Source organism: Diadema antillarum, unplaced genomic scaffold (assembly GCF_040938485.1).
Source record: "Diadema antillarum isolate AM-2024a unplaced genomic scaffold, OU_Dant_1.0 seq00000090_RagTag, whole genome shotgun sequence".
In the NCBI taxonomy this organism is placed as follows: Eukaryota; Metazoa; Echinodermata; class Echinoidea; order Diadematoida; family Diadematidae; genus Diadema; species Diadema antillarum.
The window spans coordinates 133,589-156,673 of NW_027271180.1; positions in this window are offsets into that span (position 1 = coordinate 133,589).

Below are 23,085 nucleotides of genomic sequence, written 5' to 3' on the forward strand. Positions count from 1 at the left end.
GGGGTGAAGAAAGAATGAAGACAAATTTTAAATGAAAACAACATGAATTATACTGAATGCCAAGGATGAAAATAACGATTTCAGTGTGACATTTGTTATTCTAAAAAAAGATGACATTTCTACCACTATTGCCATCACCTGAACCTGCTGTGAAGACAAAATTTTAGGTGTGTTTTATTTACGTATCTTTCAGAAAAAATATCTTTGGGTCAGAAATTTCTATCTTGTACTTGTTTGCAAATTCATTTGTTTGTTTGTGTTTTACTTTCAGATCGGAAATGAGTGCCATACCCCGTACAAAGCACAGCCAAACCAAAATTGAAAAAAAAAATTACCACTTACGACCACGTCCACCAGATTTTCATAACTTTTTGTACGTGATTTGGACGTGGAGTAATGTGTGACCGGGGCATAGGAACTTTCAATCGTGTGGCACGAAAAGCACGAGCCGTATGAACAAAAAGAAGCACCAGCTTGCGCTCGCCATTCGCTTTAATCGGCACGCATAAAAATAAGATAACATACCAAACCCTCCATGTTTGTTCAAATACGAGCAGTGTTCGCGCACGCGTAATATTTATATTGTTGAAATCTCAATTAAGCAATTATGAGCAGCTACGCACAAAACAAAAGCAAACTATTAGACAAGAAGACTACAGCATCGTTGACGTCGTCACTGAACGAGGGTTGTTTTTTCTGTCGTCAGTTAGGTATCCTATTTAACAAAATAGTGTTTTGTTTTGTTTTTTTTTTTTTTGGGGGGGGGGGGGTGTTGTTGTTGCTGTTTTTTCAATTGAGGGAGGTAAATTCGAAAGTCTTGACTTTAACTAGCGTAAGTCGGGTAGTATTCCCGAGATCCATGGATGATGTCCCCCCAGCGCTCTCTGTTCTCCGCGTCCCGCTCTCCCATTATAGTGGTTTCCATAGTAAAGGCCGTGTCACACCAGCCTTGCGTGCGACTTGCAAAGAACAACTTTGACTACCCGGAGGTCCCCGTAGATGATCCGCACATGACAGTACTTAGCATGTATCTCAAAAGTAGTCGCCCGGAGGTGCGCACGCATCTTTTTTTACCCGCAACCGTGTTTAGGCCCTGTCACACCTTTCGGGCAAGCTACTCTGGCTTGTTACGTGTAGGGATTTTCTAGCATACCGGAAATTCCTGAGGGCGGAAAAGGATTTGTGCGAGTCAGCGCATGTGTCTTACTTGCTGGACGCGTTATACTTGCGAGTATACTGTGTGACCTTTGTACCAGTCGCGTGGGGGCTGACAACTCAGTGAAGGAATTCCTCTAATGGAATGGCTGAAATCTCACAGAATTTCATTATCTTGGCTGCATCCTGGACTGCGAAGTACCTGCGTGGGAATTGCCTGGGAAGTACTGCCGCTAAGGGTCTCCTACTGGCGTTCTGCGTGGACCTCTACGGGCATTCCCGCGACTCACCCGGAAAAAGTTTTGGTCATGCTCAAAATTTGGCCGCGGTTAAATCGGACTTGCGTGAGCACCTCCGGGCAACTACGCGCTAGATACTGTCAGGTGCGGACCAACTGCGGAGAAGCTCCGGGGAGTAAATTTGTTTCTCCGCAAGTCAAGCCGCAGAAGTTCCACCGTACGGTATGACAAGGCATGAATGAAATTGCAAACATTCTTGTTCGCCCGCTGAAAATCTTCTACGTGCTGGAAACTACCTCCTCGCCACAAGCCCGCGTAGCTTGCCCGGAATGGTGTGAAACGGCCTTTAGACTGAGCGTAGTTTTAGCTCAGCGTGTCGTTGGGCATGCCGTAAGGCCGTGTCACACCTTTCTGGGCAAGCCTTACGTTCGACTTGCGAAGAACTTTTAACTACCATTTTAACTACCCGGAGGTCCCTGCAGATGGCCCGCACATGACAGTACCTAGCACGTATCTCACCCGTAGTCGCCCTGGGGTGCGCACGCAAATCTTTTTACCCGTTACCATAATAGGCCCTGTCATGTCAAGTTTTGGTCATGCTCAAAACTTGGCTGCGTTTAAATCGGACTTGCGTGCGCACCTCCGGGCAACAGACGAGATACGCGCTAGGTACTGTCAAGTGTGGAGATCTCCGGGTAGCAAATTTGTTTCCCCGCAAGTCAAGCCGCAGCACTTCCCAAGATACGGTATGACAAGACCTTGAGCATGCTCAAAACTTGTTTCGAGTGAGTTGTGGGGTTCGCTCGCAGAGATACACGCAGAACACCAGCAGGAGACCCTTACCGGCAGCTCCTCGCAGGCAACTTCATCGCAGGTACTTCTCAGTACACTTAAGTTGCTCATAACAGAAAACGGATAGGTTTCAAAGCTCTCCAGCAGGTTACACGGAATACACGCAAGTAGAAGGTAAGTAGTACGCGTCTGGCAGGTAAGAAACAAGTGCGAAACTCGCAAACATTCTTGTCCGCCCGCGGAAAATTCTCCTGCGTGCTGGAAAATCCCTCCCTCAACAAGCCCGCATAGCTTGCCTGGAAAGGTGTGACACGGCCTTTAAGTCTTAGCATCCTCTGTGCTACACTGGAGCTGACTTTTGGTGAAGTCACATAAAGTTCTGAGTTTGTAGTCCTCATCATATAGGCCTACTGGTTGATGTTTAGAGCCATACTGAACATCCTTGTTTAACAGCCATCTAAGATCTTATGAGTCATTTAGTCGTAGTCCAAGTTTAGGACCCACACAGAAGTATTGACTCAGCTGTGGCAATGAAAAAAAAGAGGAAATTTAAGGTCATACCGCAGATTTGATTTCCATACACCTTTTAAGCTATGACGTGCTGTTCATGCTTTTCTCTTTCTTGTGGCTATATCCTCTTAAGTGTGTGTGTTGTTTTTTCTTTTACTTTGGCTCCTAGATATAAGACGTCATTCACTATAGCTCTATTGGCTGCCAACCCATACTTGTGATCCCTTCTGGCACGTCTGGCTCGTATAGATGTTCTCAACCAGGTATTTTGTCTTTTCTTCGATCATTCTTGGTCCTAGACACTGGCAGATCCCGCCTCTATACCTCCCTCATTAATTCCTCCGCATCCCTCACTGTGTTTGTCACCATGGCAATAAAGTCTGCAAACTCTGTGTCCGACACTTTTTTGGCCTTGACTCTCCTGTTCCGTGCTGGTGTCAAAGTAAAATTCGAAAGTATTTTTTGATATGAAGATCACTACTGAATCAAATCTGACATTGTTTAAGTGAATCCTTTATCGTAAATCCGGACAGTATATTTTGTTGCCATTTTCCAACTATAGAACTGTAGCCCACTCCTAGCCACAAAGAAGCTCTCCTATACTGACATTGATCCTGTCCTCGAATTGCAATGCACCCATTGTAGCGATCAGCTTGTATTTACCTAAACTGCTTCAGTGGCGGATCCAGAGCGCGGCCGCTCTGTATTTTTGTTAAAACAAAAGAAATAGAAAGAACAAAAAAAAGGGGGGGGCGTGCGCCCCCTTTAATTTTGTAAAGACGCATCCCTCTACGGAATTCCTGGATCCGCCCATGTGTTTGGATATTGCCTTTGGAGGCCTTCGATGATTGTATACAGTGACCTCAGGATGTCTATCCAATGGAGATCTGTGTGCCGATCCCTGCAATGTAAGCTCCATCGCGTGCTTCACTGACGATGCAGATGCTGCCCTGTCTTGAAAGAGATTGAGGGTATTAGACCTAGACCAATTTCAGCAGGAGGCTACACTTAATCATAGCTTGCTGGCAGAGAGTTATAACCTGACCATGTAGGGGATATTTCCTTTCGCCAGTGTACCCTGATTCAGCACCTTGGATATAAACCGGATGGCGACTTGAAACGATTTCAAACGATTAATATTGGGGCATGGCGGGGAGGGGGGGGGGTGGTATATCACTCTTGACCGTAAGAGGACAAATAGGGCAAATAGACGTTCCACTCGTTCAGCGGAAGGATATGAGACGCCTAAAGAGCCAGAGGTCATTACAAAAGTGCCCAAAATTGCCTGATTTTGACCCAAACGTCACCTTGAAAGAGACCTTGTGAGATGATCTTGACCTTGAATTGTTGAAATGGTATCAGGATCACACTGTCTAACCCCCCAAACCCCTCGGTGGAAATATTTTTTAATGCAAGCCATATCATTTTTGTAACTACAATTGATCTTCAACCTGCATGGTGGTCATATTGGATTTTACCAGCAATTATGCCCCCCCCCCCCCCCCCCCCGGGCGCTAGTCTTGGTGCCAATTTAAAAAAAAAATCGAAGATATAAGTGATCTGGGGCCAAATTTGGTGCTTTTGGAAGAGTTTTCACCAAGCGCTCGCCCGTGTTATGCCCTTAGGCCCCCGACGATAGGTTTCGTCTGTGCAGATCGAGTCCCTTCCGATCTCCATGAGTAAACAGGTGACATCATTGAACAGACATTTCTAATGAAGATGTTACGAAACTTTCCTGTTACTTTACCTTATATGTTGTTGCTGGAGATAGAGCAGTTGTTAAAATTTAGAGTTAGATATAACAAACCCACTCAAATACCACGTGTTACAACAAATATTTCCCACTTTTGATCCTTATTAGCTCAAAAAGTTTGTATCAGATAACACTGACATTGATACGAGCAATAACTGAATAGTGTACAGTTTTTTTAGCATTCATGTTCCATATTCCACATTTCATGCAAGTTTTATATTCCATTTGATTTTGAAAAAGAAATGTTTTTTAACACAATGGTCACTTTGAAACAAAATTGCACAAATGTATAAGGACGTATAATTGACGTGTAATATGAGGAACCCATGGAGGTAATTTAAAAATGAAAACATAAATCAGTCTCATTAAGATTTGTTTTTATGTATGGGTTCAGATTTTGCTCTATTTACAACCCTCTGTACTGTACTAACTTTAACTTTAACTTTAACTTTGCACAGGGGTCAATTGATGTACGTGCACTGTATGGGAGTTTGTGTGTAACATGCAGACAATGGTCATGAACAATGGGAAGGGTTTGAGAGCTCTATTCCATATTCATGAGAAATTCCACTATCACAGCTGGTCTTCATTCATCCTGAAATGTAGTGTATGCAAGCACATGAAAACATGTGCTTACTTCACCGCCGGCGCCACGTTTTCAAAAGTGGGGGGGGGGGGGGCACTTCCGTGTTTCACGGGTTTCTTCAGCTGACAAGAAAAAACAAAACAAAACAAAACAAAACAAAACAAAAAAGATCTTCAGCGCAAAAACAAAGGCCTTACTGGGCTCAAAGGTTTCATTCTATTTTTTTTTTCTACTGCCACTTCCGGGGTGAAAAAAAAAGTGGGGGGGGGGGGGAAGTGATGACACCCTATGTATTCCTCTGAACGGGTGCAAGAGCCCCCCCCCCCCCCCGGTTCCACCGGCCATGTACTTTTTCCATGTGCGTACATTTTACCCTTTACCATGAATTCAGACTAGCAGTGCCCAGGGCATTTCATCGTGAATTATTAGTGAAGCGTTCAGGTGCCTTGGAGCAACAGACCTGAAGCCTAGTCGACAGAGCTCTGAAAAGGTGGTATTCGTGGAATAATTCATGTCTACTCTTCAGGGTCATTGTAAAGCACATACTCATATACACATCATTCATGGTGAAATTCCATTTTGTACAGAGGCATTATATGCAGCACGTTAAGTATCAACCCAACCAGCTGTAGCTTTATATTACTTTTATCTTGACACTCATGATGGGAGTCTATTAGATGATATCCGAGGTGGCTTGATACCTACAGAACGACTATTCCAGAGAACAGCAAGTTCGAAATATTTGGAAAAAAATCATATGATTTCAAGTCTATTAAATGCATGAAACGATCACCTCGATTTTGTTTTTAAAACAGAATTGAGGTACACTGCTTTTCATTATCTACTACAAACATCAGCTGAACATGTAATTGAAATCTACGACTGACAAATTTTGATGTTGATAGAGCATCTCTTCATTTCAGTTTAGTTTTATTTCTGCATTTCACTTTCAATACAGAATAATAATTCCAGAAAGTGTTGACATAATCACATGAGTTATACAGCTCAATATGGACATTGTATGTAATTTGCAGGAAAACGTATATTGTGAACATACATCGTAATCTCATTTTGCAGGTACAATAGCAGCAGGTGTCACACATATAGCTGACGTGGGTGGTACGATCGGAGTCTTCAGACAGGGATGTTATGGGTAATTGTTGCTTAAAGATTAATCGTTCAATACACGTACATCGTAAACATGACGGTTATTCATGTGAGTCTGAATAATTTCTATTTCTGAAATCAAATCAATAAAGTGAAATTAACTCAACCAATATTCCTTTTACGTCCAGTTTATTGTTTAATGATAAATTCTTCAGCTACCGATACAAGCTATTCATTAACATTCCACCTCTGTATACCCGGTTGATCCTCAATTCACAGAGAATAACGAATTGGATGTATTTCCGAGAACATCGTTACCTGGAAATGACATGCAAATCCTCCAATTTACTTCCCTCCTTGTTATCGTCCGATAACATTCTCTTCATGAAAAAATAACTTCAAATTTGGTACTTGTCAAGCTGTGTACTGCACGTAAACGCTAAAACTATGATTGAGTGCCACAAGATGCGGATATCAATGAAACAACTACAAAATTACAAATTCAGACTGTACCCGTATACTTTTAACTAAAGGTAAGTATATCTCATATATACATATGATTATATCTAATTAGATAATCAATTAATAATTACATTACCTTTTACTATAATCACGTAACACTACAATATAACTATCAACTGTGCTTATACACTGAACATCGCACTCTTGTATATATTCTGTTATCGTACAAAATAAAGACCGTCAAATTATTGCTCACCGGACTCAACAGCCGTCTTTTACAGATTCTACACACCACAGTTTCAACGGAAAATGGCGCCTGTGGTCAGGCCCAGGCTGGATAAATCAAATAGAAGTCAATAATTGTTACAATCATAAACAGCACTACAGCACTTTCTCGTGCTTATCATGCAACGGATAAAAACTTCCAATTCTCTCATCTGAAATACAACATATAAGCTTAGCTTTCCAGAATTTCATTCGCCAAAACAAAGTGGATATGAATAAAAATTCAAATTAACTGAATGTGGCGTACAATAATCATCTTTAACCGTTTTATTGCCACAAGCAGTACTTTAACACAGTGTACTCATATCCAACTCAGTTCAGATCTTCACTTTATAAATTCAGTCTCTTATTCTTGCTTCTGACCATAATATTGCAATTTGAAGGCAACAAATGATATCTGTCTGATATAAACAAAACCAGAAAACTCGTTGACTACATCTCAAAATAGTCAGCTCACTTGGCCTAACCTCAACAAAATACCAGAATGTAGACTATACTCTCAAACGAATTGCTGACAAAACTAATACATTACACTTATACTCTATACCTGCACTAATCATAGGCCGATTTTGACAGAGGACTGCAGGAATTACAGCTAAAACTATCGTAAATTCACAAAAAGTCATTCTACACATCCAATGGCTGCCACACGGTCATTCCCATGCTGATGCGACAGAGCTTCCGACCAGCGACCTCACCCGCTCACAGGTTGTTGCAGACTGCTCAACCAATCTCTCTACCTTTACATTTCTAACCCTACAAAATAGTTTCCAATTAATTTGGGCATAACCCCACGCATTCACACATTATAACACAATGAAAACAATTCACCCTACAGTTTCAAACTGCTGAGGTCTCAACTACTAAACTATATTCTAAAAACAAAATTACTAAATCAAGTCTCTTCCAAAATACCAGGTTGCACTACCAATACATGCCAATCCAGAAAAAGAGACTACCACCTGTTTCAAGCAATATAGCAATACTCAATACGTGTTTAAAACTAAAGAGGATTCAAAAGGCAGTGTACTGGGGAGTCATTACACGTAAGCTAACTTATCTTCTACAAAATTAATAGCAGAATGTCCTTGATTTGTTACTTTGTGTATTCAAAGAATAACAGTGTATAAACCACTGATGGGGCTACCCTGTGTAAAGAATACTCAATAAATAGATAAATAATAACAATGATAGAGTCTCTGCAGAAATAGTTCCCAAGAAGTACGTTGTTGTTTATTCCTGTCAACATGCATCAACAGAGATCGCATCTTAATGTCAACTTTTACCGTCTCTACTAATGATCATACGTCAAGCATCAGAACGTATTGGGTACGTAATGATTGTCCAACTTATAAACAACAATAAACAAGTATATTTGCTGTTTTTCTGCCCTCTGTAATTTGTGATGAGAAGGCGCTTTATAAATCCACAAAAAGTCTTAGCGCCACACATAAAGCTACACTTTTAAGCAGTCTCTTCAAGGATTTAAATACCCATGAAGCTGATAAAAATCAACTCGTAAACAAAGAGAAATGGTGCCATTAGTTAATGGACAGAATGTCGAAGTATTGGCAGTCACTGGATTTTTGGAAATCGTGGGGGGCCGCTGTCCGGGGAACGCTGTTCAGCTGACAAGTATTGTTTGCCTCCCACACGTTCATTGAGCGGCATTCCCCATTATGCAACAAGCAAGTTGATGCGCACTCCACGACAGAGCCCTCCATTTCCAATATCACGTGATTGCGCAGACAGTGACCCCGATGGGCAAAATCCTTCTGCACATAGAGACGCGATGCTACTTTGGAAGCTGTCATAAAAGTAGAAAGAAAATACGCTCCACTGCCAGTGTTACCATCATTACATATTCACACGCAACACTAATATTGTTCAATATTTCTCATGGCTAATACCATTGTGGTTTTACACATTTCAATATTCCTAAAGCAAGTAACGACTCGATTACTGAAATTGTATTGTGCATATTAGATATACTTCCTCGGGCATACCGAAATTTATTTGGCATCGAGCTAAATAAATCGTGCCCATACACTATGTCATTTCCTGCCTGCGCCTCTACATAGACCTGAACTGATGACATGACGTGCTTCAATCTCCACCGTATTAATTTGCTTTATTTATTGATAATATATCATTGTACGTAAAACTCGAACATATAGGTACACAGCTGGCTTATTCTTCGGACCATAATACCAAATCTGACCATCAACCAAAGCCATACGCGGTGATAACGTAGAATCTTGTCTTTAATGACTTCTGTCCAAGCATGCCAATGGTAATATGATTATAAAAGAGAGAAAATGGGCAAGAAATGTGATGGGGAAGAAAGATAATGTTCGTTCTCAATCTCCATCACAGTAAAATAAACCACAAAGGAGTCTTCATCATGTATTTATTTTCATTTTCAACTAAGAATATAGGTGTATATATAAAAACATCATTCATCTACTACATGTATACTTAGATTACGTTGAGGATTATAAAACCTACCAGGTTTTTGGCAGATGGTCAACCTCTGTCTACCACACTCTACATCATTGATTTGTCCATCGAAAATCGTCTCCAGGCAATTCTCATTCCCACCCAAGTTATTGGGTTTGTTTGGTTGCCAGTCTGGGGAATACATAGATTATGTCATTTTTTTATTTTTGTCTACGACTGTTTGAGTTGAAGGAAAGATAATAATACAGAGGGGTGAAGGTCCAGATGTGTGATTCTTCAATTTGTCTCCCTCTACAAATTAAATTTGTGATTTGCTGATCTGTAAATCAGTAAATGTCATGTTCGAGTCCCACTGGTTCCTTTTTTCTGACATGTTTGTTAAGTTACAGATCAGCAGCTGTGATCTTAACACATTTGATTTTTATAGAGGGAGAGAAATTGAAGAAACTCACACCTGATTATTCACCCTTCTGAATAATATCTTTCTTTCATTTGATATGCCTTGTCCGCCTTGAACTACAGAACATAACAATGTCGGAATTTCGGAACTTGGGTATTTGTTCTATGTTCATCGTGCCACTGCCGGCAACCAGGGACAGCCTGCTGGTGGTGTCACTGCCCGGAAAGCAGTAGATGACAGGTTCGAGTCCCACTGGTTCCCTTTTTTTCGGAAATGCTTGTTAATTTACAGATAAGCAGTTGTAATCTTAACAAATTTAATTTGTAGAGGGAGACAAATTGAAGAAACTCACACCTGAGATTGCTTGAGTTCTTGATAATTTCTAATCAATTGCTCCACGCAGTCTCCGTTACTATACTATTTTCCCACTGGACTAATGTCTGTCTCTGCAATGACAATCGCTGATTTGGCAATGTCAATCGTTCATTAAACTTCAACGTGTTCTCGATCCTCATTGAAGGGGAACAGAACTGCCCCTTCCACGCCCTCCCCAAACCAATAGACATTTTATATTTTTGAAGAAAATTGCCTACAAAACAGACACAACAATACAAACACAAAAGTTATAAAGTAGAAATTAGGTAAAACATTCACCTTTATGTACGACCATCCCGAGATGACCTTAAGTGTGATGCTCGTTATTCCGAAGGTTCGTTATTCCCAACCACACAAATTTCCTAATCCGAAAATAAGATAAGTTATTCCCAAGATACATTGGTAATTACCTTATCATTAACCTTCGGAGTAACGAATCTTACTTCATTTTCGGATTAACGAATCCTCGGCACTGAAAACATTACTTCATTTTCGGATATACAAGACTAGTATAAAGCGAACCATTATTCTTCATTTTTGGATTAACAAAACTTTGGCATAGCGAGCCTTTCTTCATTTTTCAGCCTAACGAGCCTTCGGAATAGCGAACATATCCCCTGTAAACTGTAGTGACAAGAGATCATCATGTACGCGAAAGTTTAAACTTGTTTCAAAATGAACATTTGAACTAAGTCGACACTTCAGTGCTATCAATTTGCGATTATATATAGGTAAATCAAGTCATTTGTTTTGCTCCACACATCTCTGTATGCTGCTGTATGTCATTATCCTTGTAATCCGGAGTTTTATTATTGTACATGCAAAGCCTCCTAGCGTGATATTTTTATAAACACATTTTTACACAATGGCAATGGAAATCATCAGTTCACATTAATTTTCTATTATAGTGTGCTTTTCTGATTCGTTAGTCACAAACTGTACGTCAGTGATTTTTTTATTTTTATTTTTTTGTACTTATGCGACATCTTGAAATGATCGCATGTCTTTCTCTGCTCCGGGATTCTTTGACAATAATTGAACTGTAACCACCCAAGTCTCAATTCAAAGGTAGAAACCTATAATATCTGAAAACACAAGAGGAATTTAAAAACAAAAGCAAACAAAACGAAAGAAGTAAAGACTTACTGAGATATGAAGGTGGAATATTGTCCTCGCCACAGATCCAGTCATTGACCGTGTCAAATGACTTACGACAGTCGATCCACGCCCTAGTGGAGCCCTTGATGCCGAGGATGTAGGCCTCCTGAGCGGCCGATGTGATCAGAAGGAGTGATGCTTCTTTTAACGAGCAGATCCTTCTTGCGTCATGATAAGTTGCCGAAGATGGGTGGATGACGTAGCAGGTGTCGTCATACCACTTCCAACCAGCCTCGCAACGAACTGCAAACATGTACGCACAGTGCTGACAGTGCAGTGGACGGGGTCATGGTTCTATGACATTTCATTTCATTTCATTTTATTTCATTTCATTTCTGACATAAGTATACAACGTGACATTTGCATATAAACGAAATAGAGTACAATGTAACGGTCGCATATTCAAGTGAGATTTAAATGAAGATCATTTTTTTAGTTAGTTAAAGAAATGCATGGGCAAACTATAACTCAATCGTTAAAAAGAAATGATGTCGGAAATCGTTCCTGCGATACGATATTGCTCCCACGAAATATCTGCACGATGAAAGCCAAAAATAAAATGCACCCACAGATATGACTCCAACCCTAATCTTAATCTTTACATCAAACAAAACTTAAACCCTATCACATACTCTAACACTAACCCTACGTGCTTAGAGAAAGTAATACCGGAGCAGGAGCAACGATGTCGTATCACGGCTGATTCAATATACCACTCTAACTAGTACCAATATATCACTGATAATACATTTTCATCATTGAAAAGAGTGAGATGTCTGAAATTTTGTATTTTGACCAATAAAAATTTGCACTGCCGTAAGTACCACTCGCAGGGACGGATCCAGGAATTCCGTAAAGGGGAGGCGCCTTTACAAAATAAAGGCAGCTCAAGTGCCCCCTTTTTATTTCTCTTGTTTTAACAAAACTTTACTATATGATTGTAATACATTTGTATTGTTTTTTTTAATGCAATGATAATCACATTTAACTGTATACATTCATTTTACGAGAAGAAGAACTAGTTTACCCAACATTATGTCGCATGTCGTATTCGGATAATGAGTTTCGTGTCACTTTGATGAATTTTTATGTTCATTGATTTGATCCCTCTTATTTCTTCCTATTTACACCACAATGATGATATATTTTGTGTAAAGAGGTATAATGTGCGCGTGTATAGGGTCTGTGGCTTACACTTATGAAAGAGTTGATTTTGCGTGTTATTTCAATTATTGGATAATTTGTTTGTTATGATACACAATGTACAGGTGCCACGTGCCACGCAGAACTGTGTAATACTTGCTGCAGCCGACATTTCGATTCCTATTTCTCTCTTGACCTCCCTTGGTTCTCGCATGCATGTATATCCCACTCAATATCGTATAGGCGCTTTGTTGGTATACACCTTCTTCTCATTTCCTTCATTTTTATCCTCTCTGTTTCTTCCGCGCTTACCCGGTTTTGTCTCCATCTCTCCTTCCAACCCATGCCCCTCTTTCCTTATTCTTCTATTTATCTCCACTCAACTACACCAATTCATTGTCTGGAACATGTTTTGCTGTTTTTCACCCTATTTTGGGGGAGTGGAATTATATTTACTTTGCACAATGTAGAATCCCCCGTAATTAATTCAGTGCAATATATTTCAATAAGCATTCATTGTGCATATCTCCCGAGAAGAATCTCGATAGGCGTTTTCACATCAGCCCGATAAAAATCCAAGCTCGAGATATTTTTTTATTTCCCAAGTCAGAAAATAGCGCGCTATTTCGAAACATCGGGCTGATGTAAAAACGCCTATTGATCAGTATAGGTTTTGATGATCAGATGCATGAGAGTGATCACTGGGGTGTAACGAGAATAGGAAATCAGCAGGTTTCAATCAATCAATCAATCATAGTTTATTTCCAATCATCGAAAATCAAAAAACATAGTACAAAGTATACATGTGTTGAAATAAGGTTCAAACGTTTGCAAAAGATTCATGTAATATATATACGAGACAAATTATAGAACAACATATAACATGTACAATATTTAGGAAAAACACTGTATACATTCTTCGTGGGCGAGCGGAAAATAAATTCGATTATGGAAAATAGTGATCCACTAAAAAGCAAAGCTTGTCGGACGTGGATCGCTAGATATATAATGAGTAAATTATATACTATTCTATAATAATATACATGTAATTATTTTGAGATACACCGGTTGGGAAAAAAATATAAAATACCAATGCTAGTGCCCGGACACTGCTCACTGAACCACGTGTACCGGGAAAATATGACAAGGACAACACGTTCGTACACACATTCGATTACCCACACGTATATACACTGTAAGACGCGAGACAGTACCGAGAGGAGAGAAGACGGTAACAATACAAGTCTACGAAGAACAAAAGACAGGAGAGGAAGAGGAGAGAAGAAAGAAGAGAAGTCTGCACACAGAACACGCCAAATGCTGCGACATCGGGACAGGTGAAGGCTCAAGCATGAATCAAAACAATTAAAATTATCTATGATTATAAGTAGAAAGTAAATATTTTCTGAGCTTGTATTTAAATGTAACAAATTTGGGGGAATCTTTTAAACTATTATCTAAATCATTCCAAAGTCTGGGTCCGGTATAAAGAAATGTATTTTGGGCATGTGCGGTTCTCATTAATGGAAGATGAAATTCGTCGGATCGTCGCGTGGGATAGTTGTGAACATGACTGTTTCGATGAAATAAATCATGGAATATTTTAGGTAAAAAGTTACTGTTGTAATTAAACATGAACTGGCCAAGTTGAAACACATACAAATCATTTACTTTTAATATTTTATGGTCAGAAAACAAAGCATCTGTATGTTCTCGGGTATGTAAATTAAAAACAATTCTAAGCGCTTTCTTTTGCAATAAAAGAAGTTTATCAAGTAACATCTGATATGTATTACCCCAAGCAAGAATCCCGTAGTTTAAATAAGATAATATCAAACTAGAATAAATAGTTAATAATGCAGATGAAGGAAGATAATATTTTAATCTATTCATTACGCCAATGTTACGTGATATAATTTTACATATGTTATCAATATGATTCCTCCATGAAAGCTTGTTATCAACGCAAACACCAAGAAATTTAAAGGAAGAAAATTCTTCTAAGGGAGTAATATCAAATGTTATTTTGCCTGGGAGGCTATCTAAAGAATTACTAAAAAGCATAACTTTTGTTTTTTGAATATTTAATGACAATTTATTTGCGTATATCCATTCTATAACCTTTTTCAGTTCCTCATTGACTGTTCTTATTAAAATGTTTGGGTCAGGGTGAGAAAAAAAAAGGTTAGGGTCATCCGCGAATAATATGAATGATAGTTTCTCCGATGATCTATGAAAATCATTAATATAAATGATGAATAACAATGGGCCTAATAAACTCCCTTGTGGAACACCACATGCAATTGTTTTACTTTGAGAGTCAAAGCCGTTGACATGTACAAATTGGGATCTTTCTGATAGGTAACTCGTGAACCACTCCAAGGCCTTTCCACGTATTCCATAATGAGACAGTTTGGCGAGAAGTATTCCGTGGTTAATCGTGTCAAAGGCCTTGGAGAAATCCAAGAAGATACCTATTGTGTGTGAAAGTGTGTCGAGTGCGTGTGTGACTTTGTCGATGAGGGCAAGTAGCGCGTGTGTTGTGCTGTGATTTTCCCTGAATTCAAATTGAAAGTTTGAGAATATGTCGCAGGTTTTAAGAAAACGTACTGTCCTGATATAAACTATTCTTTCAAGAATCTTAGAAATAGAAGATAATAAAGATATTGGTCTATAGTTATTGACATCATCCTTCTCCCCTTTCTTGTAAATAGGAATTACTTTCGCAATTTTCATGCTATTTGGCACATGGCCAGTTGTAAGCGATGGGTTGATAATGTGTACTAAGGGATCCACTATTTGAGAAATTATGTTTTTTTTATCAAATAGTTGCCAATTCCGTCATGACCAGGACTTTTTCCTTCTTTCAAATTAACAACAATCTTTATTATTTCTTCTTTCTATGTTGGGTCAAAAAAATATAGTTTTGGAGTTAGGTGTATCTAAAAAATCATTAAAAGATTTACTAGAAAGAGGAATATTTTGAGAAAGATTTTTTCCAATTGAAGAGAAAAATTCATTGAAAATTTCCGCCATGCCAGCGGGAGTGTTGCTGGAGGCATTGCCCCACCGAATTTCAGAAATATTAGATGAATTGTTTGATGTATTCATAGCATTCTTGAATGTTTTCCATGTGTTTTTAATATCATTTTTGTATTTGCTTATCTGATTAACATAAAACATTTTCTTCTGCGTACGTAATAATTTGGTGAGTGTATTTTTGTGTGAAACATATTTTTTCTTATTTTTTTTCAGTGGGATTACATCTATACTTATAAAACAAATTATTTTTCCTATTTATAGATCGTAATATAGACTGGGTTATCCACGGGAGTCTTGGAATTTGCTTATATCTATTTTTTATGTTACGCAGGGGAATATGGTTATCGATTTCGGAGGTAAGAGTAGATATGAAATAGTCGTAAGACAAGTTGACATCGGTAGTGTTGTATACAGAAGACCAGTCAATTTCTTTTAAACTGTTTTGGAGACTTGTAAGATTATCTGCAGTAATCTTACGACGCTTATAATAATTATTTTGTTTAATCAGTTTAATTGGTACCTGAGCAAATATAGGAAAATGGTCAGTGATGTTTGATAATGTACTGATTATAATATTGCGTGAGTGTAGTGGTGCGTATGCAAAAACATGAGAGACAGAGCGAGTGAAAATGACAAAGAGCGAAAGGGCGTGTGATAGTGTGTGAGGCAGGTGTCGAAAGAGAGTGTGTGAATACCGAACCCTGATCATCTGTGTTTTTGTTATGATGTTATGTTTCGGCTTGCTCAGTTTGTAGGTCTACATGTCCTGTCGTATGGCCTCGTTTCTTAATGTCAGTATCTTACGTGTTTCATTTGCATGAATACCTTTTTTTGTAATATCTGTTGTCTCTTTTACGATGTCCGATAAATACAATACCTCAGCAAAAGAATTTGAATTTAACTTTGACTCAAATGGTCCAGTCTAGAGTCCATCGTGTGTTTATTTGACCGAAAATCAGTATAAAAATCGGATCACGAATACAGTTGGTGAAACATTTTTGTTAGCTCACTTTAACATACGCAGTATCAAAAAATTTTTTGATAAGTTGCGCTTACTCTTAGAAAACCCAGATCATAAATCTTGCTCCATTATAGGGTTAACAGAAACATGGTTGAACTCTTATATCAGTCATTTATTTTCTTTCCCCGGATTCGAATTTGTATTTAGAAATAGAAGCGAGAGAGTTGGTGGTGCAGTTGGTTTGTACATCTCGAAAAAATTTAAACATATTATACATGAGGAGATTAGTGTTATGAGCGATGTACTTGAATCCCTTTTTATTGAATTGATAAATCCACATGGAAAAAAACATTATGATTGACGTAATTTACAGGCCCCCTCGTTCGGATATGAATGATTTTTTGACAGTTTTGCAGGATTTAGTACAAAATCCCATGATACTTAATAAAGATACATTTTTGACGGGCGATTTTAATATCGATCTCATGAAATGTAACTCCCAAAACAGTTCAAAAGAATTTATAGAAACTATAATGTCTGCTTCGTTTTTACCATTAATCTCCAAGCCTACCCGTGTCGCCAGCCAATCGGCTTTCCTCATAGACAACATTTTTTGTAATGTTTTTCCACTTCCTGAGTCTGGTATCGTCCTCTCAGACATCACTGACCATTTTCCTATATTTGCTCAGGTACCAATTAAACTGATTAAACAAAATAATTATTATAAGCGTCGTAAGATTACTGCAAATAATCTTACAAGTCTCCTAAACAGCTTAAAAGAAATCGACTGGTCTTCTGTATACAACACTACCGATGTCAACTTGTCTTATGATTATTTCATATCTACTCCTACCTCCGAAATCGATAACCATATTCCCCTGTGTAACATAAAAAATAGATATAAGCAAATTCCAAGACTCCCGTGGATAACCCAGTCTATATTACGATCTATAAATAGGAAAAATAATTTGTTTTATAAATATAGATGTAATCCAACTGAAAAAAATAAGAAAAATATGTTTCATACAAAAACACACTCACCAAATTATGACGTACGCAGAAGAAAATGTTTTATGTTAATCAGATAAGCAAATACAAAAATGATATTAAAAACACATGGAAAACATTAAAGAATGCTATGAATACATCTAACAATTCATCCAATATTTCTGAAATTCGGTGGGGCAATGCCTCCAGCAACACTCCCGCTGGCATGGCGGAAATTTTCAATGAATTTTTCTCTTCAATTGGAAAAAAAAATCTTTCTCAAAATATTCCTCTTTCTAGTAAATCTTTTAATGATTTTTTAGATATGCCTAACTCCAAAACTATATTTTTTTGACCCAACATATAAAGAAGAAATAATAAAGATTGTTGCTAATTTGAAAGAAGGAAAAAGTCCTGGCCATGACGGAATTGACAACTATTTGATAAAAAAACATAATTCCTCAAATAGTGGATCCCTTAGTACACATTATCAACTCATCGCTTATAACTGGCCATGTGCCAAATAGCATGAAAATTGCGAAAATAATTCCTATTTACAAGAAAGGGGAGAAGGATGATGTCAATAACTATAGACCAATATCTTTATTATCTTCTATTTCTAAGATTCTTGAAAGAATAGTTTATATCAGGACAGTACGTTTTCTTAAAACCTGCGACATATTTTCAAACTTTCAATTTGGATTCAGGGAAAATCACAGCACAACACACGCGCTACTTGCCCTCATCGACAAAGTCACACACGCACTCGACACACTTTCACACACAATAGGTATCTTCTTGGACTTCTCCAAGGCCTTCGACACGATTAACCACGGAATACTTCTCGCCAAACTGTCTCATTATGGAATACGTGGAAAGGCCTTGGAGTGGTTCACGAGTTACCTATCAGAAAGATCCCAATTTGTACATGTCAACGGCTTTGACTCTCAAAGTAAAACAATTGCATGTGGTGTTCCACAAGGGAGTTTATTAGGCCCATTGTTATTCATCATTTATATTAATGATTTTCATAGATCATCGGAGAAACTATCATCCATATTATTCGCGGATGACCCTAACCTTTTTTTTCTCACCCTGACCCAAACATTTTAATAAGAACAGTCAATGAAGAACTTAAAAAGGTTATAGAATGGATATACGCAAATAAATTGTCATTAAATATTCAAAAAACAAAAGTTATGCTTTTTAGTAATTCTTTAGATAGCCTCCCAGGCAAAATGACATTTGATACTGCTTCCTTAGAAGAAGTTTCTTCCTTTAAATTTCTTGGTGTTTGCGTCGATAACAAGCTTTCATGGAGGAGTCATATTGATAACATATGTAAAATTATATCACGTAACATTGGCGTAATGAATAGATTAAAATATTATCTTCCTTCATCTGCATTATTAACTCTTTATTCTAGTTTGATACTACCTTATTTAAACTACGGGATTCTTGCTTGGGGTAATACATATCAGACGTTACTTGATAAACTTCTTTTATTGCAAAAGAAAGCGCTTAGAATTGTTTTTAATTTACATACCCGAGAACATACAGATGCTTTGTTTTCTGACCATAAAATATTAAAAGTAAATGATTTGTATGTGTTTCAACTTGGCCAGTTCATGTTTAATTACAACAGTAACTTTTTACGTAAAATATTCTACCTAGGGGGCAAAACCCCATTTTGGGGGGAAATCAGACATGGGCTGTTGTAAAAGGTTGTTGGGTGTCAAAATGTTCGGGGGATCATTCTGGACAACTTCTAGATGGACTGCCTGAAAATTATGCTGCTGGTTAAAAATGGAGGCCATTTTTTTCAAAATGGCCGCAAGTGTAAGTAATACTGATATTTTTAGCAAATAACTTTTGAAAATTACCTTTAATCAACATGTGTGTGGTATGAAATTAAAGAGAATTAAATTACCTACAAGAATATACCACATTTGAGTGGTTTGAAGGCAGTTTGCATAAAAATTTCTCGGCCAAAATCAATTTTTTACTAATTTTTCCACATTATGTAAATTTTGTACAATTACTATTTTGTTCATATTCCAAAAATTATAGCAACTACAGATCTCAAAGTTGGTAGAAAACTGTCTTTATATATAATTAACAATATGTGAAAATTATAATTTCATCGCTTTCCTAAATGAAAAGTTATGATGTTCCAAAGTGGACACTTTATATAAGATAAAACGGCAATTTTCTAGGTTTTCTGTTGCATATGCATACAGTGTATGTAAAACTCTCGTTGGCCTTTGGATATTGAATAAAATGTGCCTGCAGTGATCCGCTCCATTAAGTAATAAATATTTTGAGTTCTGACTGTAATTCACGTGGCCAAGATAGTATTATGTCAAGAAGTCGGTATTTCACGAAACCATTAGTGCAACATGGTCTATGTAAGTGTGCACAATATGAGGGTGATCAGGCATGTACAATATACATAATATTCAGCTGAAATCGGAACCTAATTTGCCCAGTTCAGATGTTATCTGAGCAAAGGGTCGTTATTTCACAAACTGATCTATGTATCGTGGTCCATATGTGTGCAATATATGGGGTAATGTATTCTCAAAGATATCTTAGTGATGTATTTCTGACCTTTGACCCATATTTGCACAGCTAAGATGGCTTCTGGGCAATAACTAGTTATCTAATAAAATCATTACGGGTCTGTATACATATATGTGTGTAAAAATATGAAGGCGATCATATTGACCAAGATAAGAGATATAATATCTGTGACCTTTGACCCAAATTTGGACTGCCCATATGATGTCCTAGCAAATTGTTGTTATTTCAGCTGACGATCCATGTATCATGGTCTATATGTGTGTAAAATATGGGGTGATACGTATCATATACTGACGAAGACAAAGAGTGAAGTATTAATTGACCTTTGACCATTCTTTGCACTGCCAGGATGGCATCTAAGAAAAAAGTTTTTATGTTGTGAAATGATTCTTGCAACCATGGTCTTTGCTCGTGCAAAAATATGGGAGTAATAAGGCATGTATTTGCCAAGATACAGGATAAAACATTTTTGACCTTTGACCCTAATTCACACAGCCAAGATGGTATCCGATGAAGTAAAAGTAGTTATCTCATAAGATGATGTACATGTATATGACATAGACAGTGTACAAGCCATGCAGCAAGTTCAAACTGATGGTGTGTAGGCCTACATTTCAGAGACCATGAACAAATACTGCACATTTCCCCATGTAGATGTATTTGGATTGGACAATCAGGGTTATCCAACAAGACCGACATTCATGAGTCATACAGCCCACGAGTCCTACACTAGGGAAATAAAGCTCATGAGAGTGACACTAGGTAAAAACAGCTCACGAGTTCGACAGACACAACACAAAGTTTAATGGGTCAGTCTCGTGGGCCTTGTTTGCTAGTGTCGAATTCATGGACTGTATGACTTGTGGGCTGTATAACTTGTAGGCTGTATGACTCTGTGGGCTGTATAACTCTAGGTTGTATGACTCGTGAGTGTCGGTCTCGTGACGAGCACCAGGACAATCTTGACTGGAAGAAAAAGACATTAGAGGGTGGGAGTTTTAATGCCACTACTGCCATTGTCACTGAAAACCAGGACAAACACTCAGGGAATGTCCGGGAAGGTAAACTGTCCAATCCACATTCACACAAAAGAAAGACGCTCTTTGATGATGAAGACCAACCCTTTTACAAATGCCATATCTCAGGTAAAGACATCTATGTCACTTCAACATATAGAAAAACTCGAGAGTTTGATGACATCTTCAGATATGCAGGTCGATAGAGTTTTGCTTGTGTGGCGCCTCGGAGGAATGATCACATCTTTGCGATTATGAACTGGTACAGACGAATGGAGAAGCAGAACTTCCTGGTTTTTCTGCCTTCTGCGCTGATCTCTATCCACAAAGAACATCAAGTACTATTGGCTATCTACCTTTGACCCCATCTTTCCGAATAGATCCGGCTGTTCTAGTGGAGAAAATGATGCGACTTGTCAGGTATCACAATCGGCCATCAACATTTAATAATCACAGGATATCAGGCTATACATGTATATGAACTTCCAGTCGCCATCACAATCAAGCATCGTGGATAGTTCTTGCTGCTGGGCTGCTGTCATCTAGCTCACAACTACATGAAAGGAGTTTGCAAGATAATCAGGGGAGCAGATGTAGAAGATCTTTTCGTTGCTGCTGGTCTATGCCAGGAGGAGACCGGCAAGAAGATGTTTGGTGAAAAGCTGACTATTACCAGGCCATACATGCCCTGAGAATCCTGAGTGAAGCTATGTGGCGTTTGTACTGGGAAGCATTCGAAGCATGGATGCCTGATAGGGAAACCAGCCACAATTGGAATCTATCCTGAAGAAGCTGTTTGACAAAGACATTGCAACCTCCAAGAAGTTAGACATGATTTAGAAATCCAAAGAGCACACATGTATAAGCCCTGCAGGAACAGATGTTTTTCCTAGCGTCCGTGATTGAACAACCAACTGCAATCTTCTGGACCACCTTCTCGGAGATGTTAGACATTCTTCACAGGTTTAAGCCCTATCTGCTACCAGCGAGAGACTGACTGGGTAGGACATCTCTGTGAATCATCACAAATGCTACCTTACCACACAGTAGCAAGGCACTACAAATATGAACATGGTCTTTGCATCTCTATCACAATATATCTGACTGAGAGGAAGAAACTACGTGTAACAGCCTCAGATGTTAATAAAGCATTAATGGTGGGTACATCATTGTAGGGAGGAGAATGGATGGCAGTCACAATAGTGTATCTCATGTCATGCTTCTGGAACAACTCTACTAGTGCACATGCCAAGGAAGGAAGTGTCTGAATGGCATTTAACTAAGCCATGCAGCACAGATGAGTGGGTTTACACAAAACCATTCATTAATTGCTGTCTCTGAAGACCTGAAATCTATGCTATACATCTTCATTCTTACAGCCCCCACCACGAATCAAGTGTAAATCGAGTTTAATGGATGAAGACCTGGCGATCAAGGTAATGGCAGCAGCTGAGACAAATCTGTTCAGTGCAATTACAACTTCCCTGTATAATAAAGCGTAACAACTGGACAATGCACCGATTCCAACGTAAAGGACAACCTGGTTAGAGTGAAACAAATTGGTCTAGAGGCATTTTCTCAATCACTGACTAGTGATCAGAAGAAAACAAGTATTATTAAGCTGAGCACATTCAACACATATAACAAGACTTCAAAGAAGTCTGTGGATAAAACAGCAGCATCAGGTCAGAGTAACGAAATAAGTGACCATTGTATTTTGCTTTAATACATATGATTCTGCATTATTGTCAGTGGCTGAGAATTAAGACTTTGTTGACTTCATTGGGAATCACGAATGCAGTGAATACCCACTATCTCTCTTCAAGGATGTTAGCAGCACGAGAACAGGCACCAAGTCAAGCCGTGTCAAAGTTCTGATAAAGGACATTGAAGTGACCAGCAGTGCCCCAACTCAAGAGAAAGACAGCAGTAGTCTTTGATGCCATGTATGCCATTTGACGTTGGTCTTTTCACAAAGATGACATTTTCAGAACCATTGCAGGCAGAACGATACAAATTCCTGCTGCTGAATGATGTACCTGCTGGTACAGAATTCATACACTTCTGCTGT